Source organism: Gallus gallus, chromosome 6 (genome assembly GCF_016699485.2).
Source record: "Gallus gallus isolate bGalGal1 chromosome 6, bGalGal1.mat.broiler.GRCg7b, whole genome shotgun sequence".
Classification (NCBI taxonomy): Eukaryota; Metazoa; Chordata; class Aves; order Galliformes; family Phasianidae; genus Gallus; species Gallus gallus.
The window spans coordinates 19,800,897-19,814,812 of record NC_052537.1 but is presented as its reverse complement, the minus strand read 5'-3'; positions in this window follow the sequence as shown (position 1 = coordinate 19,814,812).

Sequence of the window (13,916 nt, the reverse complement as noted above, 5' to 3'; positions counted from 1 at the left end):
TGATCCTGGCCAAGTACAAGCTCTTCAAGGGTGGAAAGAGCACTGCTCTTCCTGTGTCATCTGCTGAATCAACTGAGTAAAATCTGCCCCCTTGAAAACATGTGGCTTTGAGATATGCCAGGCAGCGTGAGGAAATATATGGAGATATATATGAATTTGTTAGAAGTTGTTGCATCCGTCTGCCAGGTGAGGACCAGCACCTTTACACACACCAGGGCTGAACAATGTCCAATGGTTTTACAAGGTTCTTCTCTGCCCTGACTTACCATTAAACATCATGTAAAAGTCCACAAAGACAACTAGTTAGCCAAGGAAGTCAAGAGTTATGCCATGAAGTGCCACTTGTGAAGCCACATCTTGAGTACTTTGTTCTCAGTTTTGGGGCCCTCACTACAGGGAAGACACTGAGACACTGGAGTGTGTTCAGAGCAAGGCAATAAAGCCGTGAAGGATCTGAAGCACATGCCTTATGGAGATTGGCTGAGGGAACTAGAATTTTTCAGTCTGGATAAGAGGAGGCTCCGGGAGACCTTATTGCTCTCCAGAACTCCCTGAAAAGAGATTGTAGAGAGGTCGAGGATGGTCTCTTTTACCAGCTAACAGATAGGATGAGAGGTAAGGACATCAAGTTGTACCAAGGGAGACTCAGGTTGGATATTAGGAAAAAAAAATTCTCATAAAAAGTGATAATGTGATAATGTGCTGGCACAGGCTGCCAAGGGAGGTAGTGGAGTCACTGTCCCTGAGGTGCTCAAGAAACGTGGAGATGTGGCACCAAGGGACATGGTTAGTGGGCATGCTAGGGGATAGGCTGATGGTTGGACTACATGATGTTAGTAGTCTTTTCCAGACTTAATGATTGTATGATTCTATAAAGTGAGTACTTTCATGTTGTAATAAGTTCATGGGTACCATCATGGTTCTCCAGTCAGAGCAAGGGTTTCTCTGCATACCGTATGGCCTCCATGCCAGTCCCGCCCCAACTCACAGATACCTCATTAAGGCACTGGAGAAATGCTGTGGGATTACAGTGTGGTGTGATGTTAATAACACAGATTCTGCACAGCCCTGATCAGATTTCTGAGACCAGTATTGCATGTTTGGACAGTGCTGGAAGATTTGGAAGGCCTTGTGAGGTGGCTTCCCTGAATTAATTCTAAATTTAGTGGGAGTGAAGAAGCCTGAACTCTATCTCCTTTTTGCTGTTATTGTACATCTCTTCCCTTTGATAGCCAGCTCCAGAGGTGAGGGAATATCTTTCTTAAGCCAAGAAAGATCACAGAGAGAAAAAATACAAGCTGAGGTGGGCATTTTTTTCTTAAATGAGCCTAGAGTGTCTCAGCTCTCTCCCTTAGTGCAAGGAAAAGAAGCAGCAAAATGCTACATCTGTCTAATCTGTAAAAGATTTACCTCTCAGAAAAGCAAAATTTAAAAGCAAAAGCTGTTTTCACTAGGAGATACAAGGAAAGTGCAGTCACAGAGAAAGCAGCCATGTTTCACCAGTATCATCATCTTTTGCTGAGCAGGGATCTTTCCAGCCTGTATATCTGATACACACACACCAGCTGGCTGGTCTACCACCGTGAGTAAATACGTTTGGAAATGAATGTGCTATTGCAGCGCCTTACAAATACATCAAAGTGTGCTGCAGGCACAGCTGGGGTTTGTCTCTCTGCCTGCTGCCAGGAGTATGTAGAGGTTCCAGCTTCTTCCCCTCCATTTCTTCAACCTTATATTCTTATTCCTTCCTCCACCACTCAAAAACAAGGTAAATGACACGTTATTGATGATCTTTTAGCTTAATAGTCACACTATTATGGAATGTCTGAAAGATCATTCCACATGCCAATAATCCTCACAGCAATTCTTCTTGGTGTTAGATAAGCATGTAAAGCATCTTTATTACTATTTCAGTTAAATTCAGTTCTCAGGAAAATAAGAGGCCCTGACTAGAGCTGGGGGATAGTGCTGGCAAGCAAAATGAGAAAGAACAAGGCATTTCAATCCCAAACCTCATAGTTAGCAAGTGATATCACCTAGGGCTGCTGGCTGCGCTAGGATTGGTCCAGCAGCCAGGCCTGGGGAGGAACAGGATAGCTGAGCATCAGGGGATTCTGTTCTGGACCAGGCATGGAAATTTTCAGCTCTCCTGTAAAAAAAATGCTAACACTACATTTTATGCAGCTTCCTGTAATCTGTGTGACATGGTTTGTGCACCAGGCCCTTGAGAATCTCTGTGTCCAAAAAAGTTCCCTTGGTGGATTTCCAGCGATGCAGCTGGGCGAGAAACTGGGTCCATCTCATTTGTAGCAAGGATTACTGCAGTCTCTGTTAATTCTTCTTTCCTGTGTTAATAGTTTCTTTCCGACAAAGTGCACAGAGAAGTTTTTCTTGCTGCATGGAGTGATACAAACCCACTCCCACTGCCTTAGATCAGCTGCCCATTTTTGCTGAGCCAGAGGGAAGATGGAAGCAGAAGGTTTGTGTCAGTTCAAATTTCTTGGACGGTGTATTTTTTTGTTTTGTTTTGCTTTCTCCCGTATGGTTTGTGGATACCTTTTACCCATTTGGAACGCAAGTTTCCCATGCTGGATAATCCCGCTAGCTCCAGCTAGGATTTTGCATGCAGAAGGCTTATAGAATTAAATGTAGAACCAGGAGTCTTTAACTGCCTCGAGAAGTATCTTCACCCACTTGGAAGCTTTTGATAGCTGAACTTCAGAAGCTGGTGCAAACCCTAGGTTCCTCCTAGGTGCCCACACAGAACCCCTGACACTAATATTTGAATGTTTTCAAACTAGTGAAAATGTTTCTCTGCCCTGTCAGCCTCAGCCACCATGAACTCTGCTGTGGGCAAGCCCTGAGATAGAAGAGCATTTCTTAGGAACTGGAGTGGGAGGATCCCCACAGCACAAAAAGTGATTTTGATGCTCATCGAGAGCATCCCGCCATCATTGACCAGGGGCCATTGTCACCCAAATCAGATTATTTTATGAGATCGATTATAACTACAGATATTAAGGGGAGTGCTCATAGAATCATAGAATTGCTCAGGTTGGAAAAGTTTTCTATCTTATAATCAAGGCTGGCACTGATCCTGAAGCCCCCAGGCTTTCAAGCCAGGGCTGCCTTCAGGTGACTGTGAGTAAAAAGAGATATCAGCACTGGACATACTGTAGAAACTTTGTTACGTGTTGCTCAGAAAAGTGGTAAAGTTTGTATTTCACAGTCATTAGCTGCAGCAGTACCCATCTGTTAAGCACTGGTAACAACTGAAGTGTTTCATGGCAGATGTTCTTCTCCCTGAACAACTGCCCGCACAGGGTTTGCTGATTTCCCGTATCACAACTGTTTATCCCAAATAACTCTGCAAGTAATTGCCTAAGGTCAGTTCAGAGTAAATGCCCGTCTTCTGAATCTACACTGGTATGAGCAGTGCTGTGCTTTAGCCCTGTTCTCAAACACTGGTGCACATCAAGAGGAGAGTCAGTGAAGTGTAAAACAGATGGAAGTGAGATCAAAATAAATCTTTCCACTTTTTCCTTGTAACACTTCAAATCACAGATGGGAGAGCTGGGATGCAGACAGAATATGACAGAAGGTTACTTGAACATCTGGAGTCCAAACAAATGCTTCTTTATGTAAAATAATGTTTAGAAAAGAATGCCTAGGAAATGTGAATATTGGACCCAATCTTGGTCCCATGGAAGTCACTGCCGACACTGTTACTCACGTCAGCAATCTTGCTCTGATGACATTACAAATGTCATGTCTGAGTTGTCTCTGATGGTAAATGCAATTTTAAAAGCTTTCTCTGAAGCTTTATGGTAGAACTGACTTTGCCAAGAAAAAACTGGGCAACATATTTCAGGCAAGACCCAAATGACCCGTATTTGGATTCTCTCTTCAAAGCCATGCATATCTATGAGGTGTCTCACTGCTCTGAAGAGCCACTAAGAAGCAGGCTCTTCATCCTGTTTTGTGCCTTTCGAAATGACCCATCTGATTTAGATTTTGATAGAGCTGTTAAAATGGCATGGCAGTTTAAGATAACACAGTTGTCTGACAACTTGTCATTGAACCTCTTTTACTGAGAAGAGATTGTCTCACAGCAATCCAGCTGTGAAACAGATTTAGATGAGCACTCTTTGTGCCTCTCAGTACAATACCAAACTGCTGCTTGGAGATGGCATATGCTGACCTGACTGGTTTTTCTTTGGAGCTTATGAGGAGCATTCATGTGGGCTGTTGTAGCAGTAGAAAAGCAGGGGATGGTAACTGTTTTCTGTCTTGGAAAACTAAGACTCAGAATCAAGCTCATTGAATGTTAAGATCTCTGCGTGTTACACAGCCGTACTTACCCAAATGGCAATGTCTACATGAAGCCTCAAAACCAGCTTCTTTGGGAACCTTGTGTTTTCATTTCTCAGGGGAAGATGAGAATTGGATGAGAATGGAATTTAGTTTCCATACATTTTCAGGAATAGATGTGATAATAAAGGTATTTAGATTGCAGTGGAGGAATCTGGAATTCTTACTAGGTGTTTAGAGTAGATGAGCTCTGTGTGTCTGAATGTGTGTTTATGTTTTATATACTGAAGGACAAATAGGCAGTCCAGCCTCTACCCAACTGTAAATCTGTGTGTGATTAAGGGAGATGTGCTCCCCTCACTACCATAAAGCAGAGTTCTCTCTTATATCACTGTCATGGACCTGAATCTGATTTAAACCACGTGCTGTAGCTGGTAACCTAAGATAAATCAACACGTTGTGTCTTTCTAAGGTACTGTCTGTCATTGTAGGACTTTGAACAAACTGCCTGTGTGGGAATTACTTGTTTAATCTAAAGCAGAAATACAGCCATCCAGGGGTGGGAAAGAAGAAACAAGACCAGCAGGACTCATAATAAGTAAATGGAAAGTGTTAAAGCAATGGAGACCCTCCACTGCAGGTGACATTCTGCATGCAGACGGAGAAGGGAAGTCCTCTGCCCTGTAGGTCTGACATGCATGAGGAGACATATATGGCCACAATGGTGACAGGACTTCCCTAGGTCTACCCTGCTATGTGGCACCTTGCTGATCCACCTGGAAATGGGAGCCTAATTGGAACTATCCCAGCTATGACATCAGTCCCAGTACTCCTTTGGGTGCTTGTTGCATTTCAGTGAGTCTGTGCTGATCTTGTAGACCCCTTAGGCTTGAGTCATTGTTTGGTCTTTCGTTGAGGCTATATGAGGGGTTATAAACTTAAAATTCTCATTTTGCAGCAGACTTTTAATGAGGAAATCAGATGAAAAATGGATTTTCAGGCAGCTCTAGTTGTATTCCCAGCTGGGATGCTCATCCAGCTCCTGAGAAGGGCAGAAACGAGATCAGTAGATAATTTTTTTTTTTTTTGGTCTGTTGAAACTTCATATGTAAAATCCTTATCTGCTGTCCAGAAGGAGTTGCCATTTTGCATTCAAACGCAGCCTGAAGAAGAAACATGCTTACACCTCAGGTTATTCCATGATAGTTCATCCAGATTCAGATGTAACTGCCATTCTATGTTGCATTTCAACTGCTATTTAAAGCAACCAAACTTAAAATTTGCCAAAGGGAAAGGGGGAGTCACTAGAACAGACGTGTTATGTACAGAATATGGCTGATGTTAAATGCTGTTAATTGCCTTGGCTGGGCAGCTTGCTGTTCTCTGGTTGCTTTCTGCTGCAATCCCAGCTTTTGTTCCTCTTCTGCAATGGAAACATTTCTCCCCTATTTATTTTTGCGTGAGAAAACATGTTTCCATTTGGAGCCTCTAGATACCACTTGGGTGCCCCCCTGACCTCTCCTTGTGGGCCCGGCCCATGGAAATGACCAGACGAAGGAATGTGGATGAAGGAAGTGCCATAAAGCAGAAATATTGCTGGCTCGTAAATTCCCTCCACCACAGAAAGATTTCTAAATAAACAGAGCTACAGTCACATAGGACGGCATAACTCAGTGGGGCAAAATTCATCACCGGTTCTCGTGAAGGCAAGCAGCTTGACATCAAGATGAAACTCCTCCAGGAGTCCTTCTCTGCAAGCTCTCCTGCTCACACACCAGGCTTTCATCACTATTCTGTACAGACTTCACCTGGTTTTGTTTTCCACATTATTTCCTATCTTCACAAACCACATCAAGCCTATTCCAAGGTGGAAGGGTGAATTACAGTGAACTTCAGGTCACTGGCATTTAGTGGCCCTCATGTTGTCTGGATGGCTTTTATAAAAATGCCCTGCCTTTGATATAGCTGTGCTCCTGTAGCCTGTGGGATATACGTGCCTGTGTCTTCAGTATCTGGGATTCTGAACACGAGCACTGCCGGCTGCAGGATATCAGAACTGCTTAGGCAGGTTCAAGTGTCTTCACAGGGCTGGATCTGCTCAACCACACTCTTGCTTCTGCTCCAGGGACACTTCTGTCTCTGTTCATAAGGGCTCAAAACTTCTTATTCCTGAAATAAGGTTATCCAGATACCAGAGAGCTTCCAGGCATACAAAGAAGAGGCACTGTTTATGTACAGCACTGTATCTCATCTTCATGTTGCAATATTTTGCTGTCAGTTGTCCATAAGAAGAGGGAAGTTTCTCCTTGGGTTAGGAGTTTTGGAAGAGAAAGGAGCTTTCTTCTGATAACACACATGCCCACACTTGTAGGGAATAAACAAATGGCCCTCTAACCATTTCCTGAAATCCAGTGGGGTTGCAAAGAGCGTGATCAGTTTGGGAATACTTGAAACAGAATTTCCAATCTGGAACACAGCTTCAGGCATGGACACAAGGCTCTGCTCAGAAGCCTGTGCTGTGAAAAACAGCAACAGAGTCAACAAACTGACCACCAGTTGTTAGTTGTCAACATTACTTGGGATTGACATCAGAGATTTTAAGAAGTTGAAATTAAGGAACATCTGACGATCTACAACTTGTTGGAAAATACTCTGTTTTGACACAAAATATACTGCCTTTCCACTGAGACTCAGTATCCTCCCGCTCTTCTCCCCTGACTCTGCTCTTCTTCTCTAAAAATAATTTGGTTTGTTTACTCAGTGAAAAACTGAATGTTTCCAGCAATGCTGAGACCCATTTTTTTTAGTTCATCAAGAGCCCAAATGTCCACTGAAAAAGCTTTGATGGAAAATTTTAAATCAAACCCAGTTAAAAAAGGGAAGAGATGGGGAGGAAAACATGGCTTTTTGTTGTTGATGTAGGAAGCACACATCAGAGTTCCTTAACATTTGTTGTGGGAGTGAAGAAGAAAGTGCCTGCCTTTGATCTGAGGGGAATCCTATCGTTTTCCTGGGTTCTACCAGCTGCTCCAATTTTGCACTTCCACTCAGACAAAACCCTACATTATGACTGAGCCTGAAAGCAACATAAACATTCCTGTGCCCTTTTAGCCTCGCCGTTAGAAGATGGAGTATCAGAGGAACTGAGAATTTACTGAATACATCTAAATGAAGTGTAACCTTCCAGAGCTAGATGGCACCAGCTAGATAACCCCATTCACTGGAAATAGATGAAGAAAGACACTGAAGATGAGATGACAGGACTGTAGCTGATGGTCCTTCTTGTGACTTCTCTACTAACTCTACTGGACACAGAATCATCAAGAAATTTGAGACTGCTAAATCTATAAAAACTCCCCAGAAGACTAACTAAAAGATCTGAGAGAAATGAAGGGCCAAAGAAATAAATGGAAAAATAGAAAGAAAGAAAACCACAGAGTATAAATGGATGAAGCAAGCTAAGGGATGAGAAGGAAGAAGAGGTTTGCAGATGCTGGACAAAAAGGCCAGCTGCTGAGTATGCCCTAAGCATCCTCTGGGATTGCTGGCAGTGGAAATTAAGTAAGCTGCCATGTTTGAGTCAGGTCCCAGCACAGGTTTCAGGTAGATCTTTCTCGCCTCTCTGTGCCCCTGCAGTCTCCTATCTTACTGCTGTGGGCTGATTCCCCTGTTGAGCATGAACCTCCCACTCTCTCCCAGCCTCACAACCCTGATAGAGTAAATGTTTGGGAAATTCCTGTTCCTCTTGTTCTGTAGCATCTGGAGTTAGGGCTGAATAAAGCCCTTCAGGCTGGGAGGTTTTGGAAGGAAGCCCCACACTCACTGGGCCTTTCGCCAGCGAGTTAATCCTCACTGCATTGACCCTTCTAGAGGCAGCAGTCCCAGGCCACCAAGGATCTGATAGCCTTGAACTCTCCGTGCCTGGAGCTGTGCTTGCTATTCAGCACAGAGCTCTTCCCAGCAATTTCATCCAGAGGCCCCAGGCGGAAAAGCAGGGCAGCACATGTTGGCCATAATCGATGCTCTGCAATTGCCTTTGTGTCAATAAAGGCAGAAGACATTCTGCCATGAGCTTCGGCTGTTTTTGTTTGTGTTGCTGCTGCCTTGCTTATGTACGTGCCAGAAACTCTAGGCTTCCCTGTAGACACCTGAGATACTTTCCCATGGCTGCTGGATGGAAGCTGCACAGATCATTGCAATATCCTTTACCCCCTGCACCAAGGATGAAATTAAAATGAAATTGGGCTTAGGCAGAGCTGAAGGTGCACAGAAATAAATGGTTCTTGCTGTGCTGCATGCATACATGTGTGTAATGGGAGTTCAGCGTAGAACAGACCTGTCCAGGGCAAGTTAGTGCACTGTGCAAGAGCACACATGCAGTGCATGTGTTCTGGGGGGCTTGGGATCAGTTCTATCAGTTGTAATAGGTAAATGGAAGACACAGAGTATCCATTATCTCTGGCAATGTCTGCAAGTCTCCGAGCATTCACAAGGAGTCACTGTGGCTAAGGATCACTACAGCTATGGCAGTAAACTGTACTGCTTGAGAGAGTGGGCTTAGCCTTGTCTTCCATACAGACGTTCTGTATAATCTCAAATTCCATAAATAGCTCCTGGTGCCATAGCACTCCTTCAGCAGCTGTTTGCAAAAAGCCAGACACTCAGACCAAAAATGAGGTCAGCTGGGACCAACAGCCTGCAGCATCTTCAGCAAGCAAGGTCTGGGGTCCAGCACTGCTTCCTGCTTCCCACAGGGCAAAACCCCTCACTTAAAGTCTATGCAGTGCTAAGACAACCCCACAGTAAAGTCCACATAAAGGTACATTTTATACAGACAGCTGGTCTGGTTTCTTCTTCACCTGCAGCGTAGACAAGTCTGAAGTGGGTTTGTTCTCACTGGCATTCATTGGAGGAGTGCTGAGAAGCATCTGCTACCCTTTTTTCCCCCCCCACAAATAAAAGCTAGGCCCAAGGGTCTTTATGACCTTTAAACAACTCAGTCTTGCTTCTGCATCCCAGCTGCAGGCAATCCACCTGGTTGAGGGTATTTGCTTGGGAGGAAAGACCACCTTCTGCAAAGAGATCTGAGAGGCTTTTGTTTCCCCATTGCTACATCAGAGAGATCTGCTGTTTGAGAGTGCGTGCAACACCTCCATGAATTCTAAAAGGGAAAACTACAGCCCCTGCAGAATGAGCAGAGCTATAAATCCAGGGAAAATCTTCCTGTGTCATTTATAAGCCAGCACATCAGATACTGGCCTCTGGTGAAGAATCGCTAGGGCCAGATGCATTCCTTCTGCTCCTTTCCCCAGTTACAGGGGACATTTGCTGTGTTGTTCTGGGAAAGGAGTTGCAAGAAATAGTATTTAAGTCCTTAGATGGTCAAACTTCAGAAATTCTGTTTGTTCTTCACAGGAAAAACTGGTTAGCTACGGTCTGTCGGCTGGATGTAGGAAGAAAGTCCATTATAATATCCTGGGCTTAGTATTCTAGGACCAAACCTAAAAGCCTTTCTCTGCTGTGGATTCTCTGATGCGGGCTCTCCTGGCAGCTCTTCCATTTTGCCTCTCCCTATCAGATTACTGATAGGTATTTTAGCATAGGGATACTGAAGCTAGCTTCTGCTAGAAAAGCAGGGTTCTGCATCACTCTTGTCTCCATGTGTTCCTAAATTTATTTTCAGGACAGACATTTATTATTTGTATATATTCCCTCTGTGCTTTTTCAGATATTGAAGGAGCTGGATAAAGTCCTTAAATTCAGGGGTGGGAGTGGTGGGATGAAGCTGTGTTTGGTTTGTCAGAGACAGCAGTGCAAATTCCGTAATAAAGTAAGATCTATATCACACAGTTCTTTATTTCCACTGATGTTTCTGATTCTGTGTGGAGGTCACATGATGTGACACCTGCTTGGAGCTGCCAAAATAGTGGCAAGTTCGGAGTCCCACATCCCTGTTGGAGTGGAGCCCAGATTCCCGGCCATGTGCCGCGTTGGCATGCTGCAGGGATTCAGCCCTGCTTGCCCTTCAGCCCAAGCATCTGCTTCTGACCACTGCTGGGGATAGGCTTCTGGGCTACGTAGTGCTTTGATCTCAAACAGTGGAGTCTTTCTGCTGCACTCACACATCCTCTTCTGGGTCCTTTGCCTCCATAACTGTCACAGTGTGTGTTGCTGGTTGTGCTGTCACTGATGTCTGATATCCAGCCCCTCTCAGGTCTGGTGTCTGCTGTCCAACCCCTCTCGGGGCTAGCAGCAGTCGTGGCCCAAACAGACACTGCCACTGTGGGGCAGGATGTGAGTTCATGCACCAAGGGACTGTGCCAGGTTCCTTATCACATGGGGAGCATTTCCCACTATGGGGCTCAAACAGATGCCTTCAGCTCTCACCTTCATGCTGTGTTTGCTCTGAGGAGTCAGAGTAGAGCCAGGGATTGGGCCCTTAGCCTGGGATATGCCAGCAGAGCTTCATGTACGTGCTAAATTGATATGCACCAAGCCAGCCATAAGTCAACTGTGATACAGCTGTTGGAGGGCTGATTGAAGAGGGTGACTGTGCCAAATTGAAACACCTACCTTCTTCTCTTGCAGGAGTCTGATGTTTGAGCTTAATTTAATGTATCTGTCATGAAACAAGACAATTCCAATGTTTCCCGTGAGAGAGAAGGTGCAGGGTGTACATACATACAAATATTTTCAGCTATGTCTCCTTCCTGAAAACAGAAACAATCATTGTAAATGAGTAGGAATGCAAGACTGAAGTATTTTCTTCTAAACTGCTTTCTTATTTTAAACTCAATGTTTTTCACTGAATGAAGAAAGTGTTGAGGAACCAATTCCTGCGCTCATATGGTTATCAATGTGCTGATTTTTTTTCTGAGGTCAGTGATTTTTGATTATCTGCCACTCCTAAAATTACAAACTCTAATCAGTTGTTCATTATTTGCACAACTGTGTTCCGGTCTGGTTAATTAAAATCGTGGGTGAACTTCTTGATGTGAAATTCAAACTGGGCAAGTCCCTTTCCTTTATACTACTTGCTTAGCTGAAAATAGCATACCTGACTGCCTTGGGGGAGCTGACAGAGCCACAGATGCTTAAACATATAAAACTGTCTGTGTGTCAACAAATGTCGGTCTCTGTTTGTGAACTGAGATACAACAAGAACAAAATGTTGTAATTCATGTTATACAAAAAAGTAAAGTGAACAGTTATGATTTGGTTGTGTGAGTCAAAGAAGAAATAGAAACCATGTCCGAAGAGGAATATTGTAAAGTAGTAAATGATTGTAAGTAGAATTTGTACACTCTAGCAGGGGGAAGAGAAAAATAGAGATGTTGGGGGAGAAAAATAGTTTCTGATGTTGAGGTCTTTTAGGCTACAGAAAGGACTCCCAAGGGAAGAAATAGAAATTGAATCTCTAAAAGCTTTTAAGAATAGATTGAACACAATGGCAGTAAATCTTCGATCAGAATCAAGCCTGCATTGTGAGGAAAGTTGGCTAGATGGCTTTACTGTACTTGTCTTGATCTTGTAACTGAGTCAACTCTTTGATGTTCTTTGTGAATGGTTGAAGTTTTATAAGCAGCTAGGGATCCATTAGGCTCAAAGATAGAGCAGGAGCACCAACTTGTCCCATTGCCTCTGTGTTCCTGTATGTGTATTAATAATCTCCTGAACCCAAATTCTGACGTAGAGTTGAGGGTGAATGGCTACAACCACAAGCCCAGACATACTCAGAAGAAGATAAATGAGTAGCTGATAATTCTGCTAACATACAGGGAGAAGGGCGGCTCTTGGGCTTGTTCTTCAGGGACTCGTTTCTGGTGAATATTTCCTGTAAATGAAGCAAGGTCTTAGAATTTGGCTTTGAAAACCTGGTTTATGCAGTTGGCTATTGGTAATAAGATCTCGTACAACTCTGAGTGGGACACAACTCCAGAGAGTAATCAAACAATGGGATTTGGCACATCACAGCCACACCACAGCTAGGTCTGATCCTGCAAGGCACATGTCCTTGTTCTGTGAGTGACATGTATGTTAAGTGATGTTAATGATTGTTTATTGCAAACTAAACATTTTTACCATCTGGCAACTCTAGACGACGAATGTCAGACCAATTCCAGCAAATGAAATGTTTCCATCGCCATAAACAAGCTGTTTGCTGGACCTCGCTTCAGTATGTGAGTAATGCAGCTGCCTGTAGCCCAGAGAACAAATCAGTAAATACAAACTAGACTGAGTTTACATTATCTGCAATAAAATCATTTGCAATACCAAAAGCGAAATACGAAGAAAGTTTTGAGTCCGTCTCCAACTGCTGCAAGGCTTCGTGTAATTTGCTTTCAGATCAGTGCGCGGTCTGCAGTCGCTAGAGGGCACCAAAAGACCCCTAACTCGCGGCTGCAGCGTATCGGCGGCAGATCCACGCTGGGCTGGCAGGTGGGTGATGCTCTGGGGTTGCATCCATGTCAGGGCTTTCAATGGGATGAGAAATGTTCTCCTGGAGTGGGCTTCTTGAAGCCATATCGCTGATTACTTTGCGTAACAGAGGTGTTTCTGTGTGTGTGAAATACTTTGCTTTAGGGTAAGTCTAAATCAGAAAATAAGCTCCGTAAGGGCATGTATGCTAGTCACTGAGAAGGCATTCAGGCTTTAGGACCAGTCTACAGCTATGGTGAAGCAAACCCAGGTAGTGGGCCAGAGACAATTCTTCAGCGTGTGGATCTGTTCTCATTTCATCACACAAGTTGTTACAGCAGACAAAACCTTGAGGCCCCTAGATTTTGCCAAGGGACAAGGCAGCTGGAAAGCTTGTGTCAGAGCCTGAAAATCCCCACCGTGTATAGATATGTGGGTTATGGCTTTTTATGCATGCCCATCTTAAATTAAAAACAAGTTTTAATAGTCCCAAGAGACAGACGACTCATTCGGCTAGTCAAGGGAAAGCCTCAGAGAAATGAGATGGGTGCTCTAGGACCTCTGGCTGTTCTGACCTGGTGTTTGGGCTGGATCTTTTCCCTTCAGACACAAGCCTGTTCTGCTGTGATGCTCTGGTCTTAAGCTCTTATGCTCTGGTGCATAAAGGCATCAGTGAGCACGGTCCTAGCCAACGCTCCCAGATGCCTCTTCTTGCTGGGAACCGGGAGCCATTATTGCTGAGCTCTATGTTCCTCAAAGTGGCCTGCAAGCTCAATGAACCTGAAAGCTCCAAGCGAAACCCAAGCAAAGCCACACAGCTTTAAGTGCTCTTGGAATAAAATCCCCTCTGCGGCGTCGGGGAGAGGCAGAGCACGCCAAGCTTGGCTCCGCTCTACCCCAAGCTTTCAGGAAACTCCTCACCACGAGTCCAAGAATATGATGTTTGTAACAAAACCTAAAACCAAGCAAAATGTATCACGTTTTGAGTTTCTTCATGAAAGGTTAGACCATCTTGGGATGTGCTCTGCTGGGATGAGAGGAGGGATGAATTCTGCCCTAAAGGGCCAATTTCACATGCACTGAAATCACATGCAAAGCTCCCAGAGAAGCAAGCTAAACCTTTAAACTGCTAAAAAAGCAGCTACCACCATTCTGTCACTCCAGTTAACCATCTATAAACAGTTACT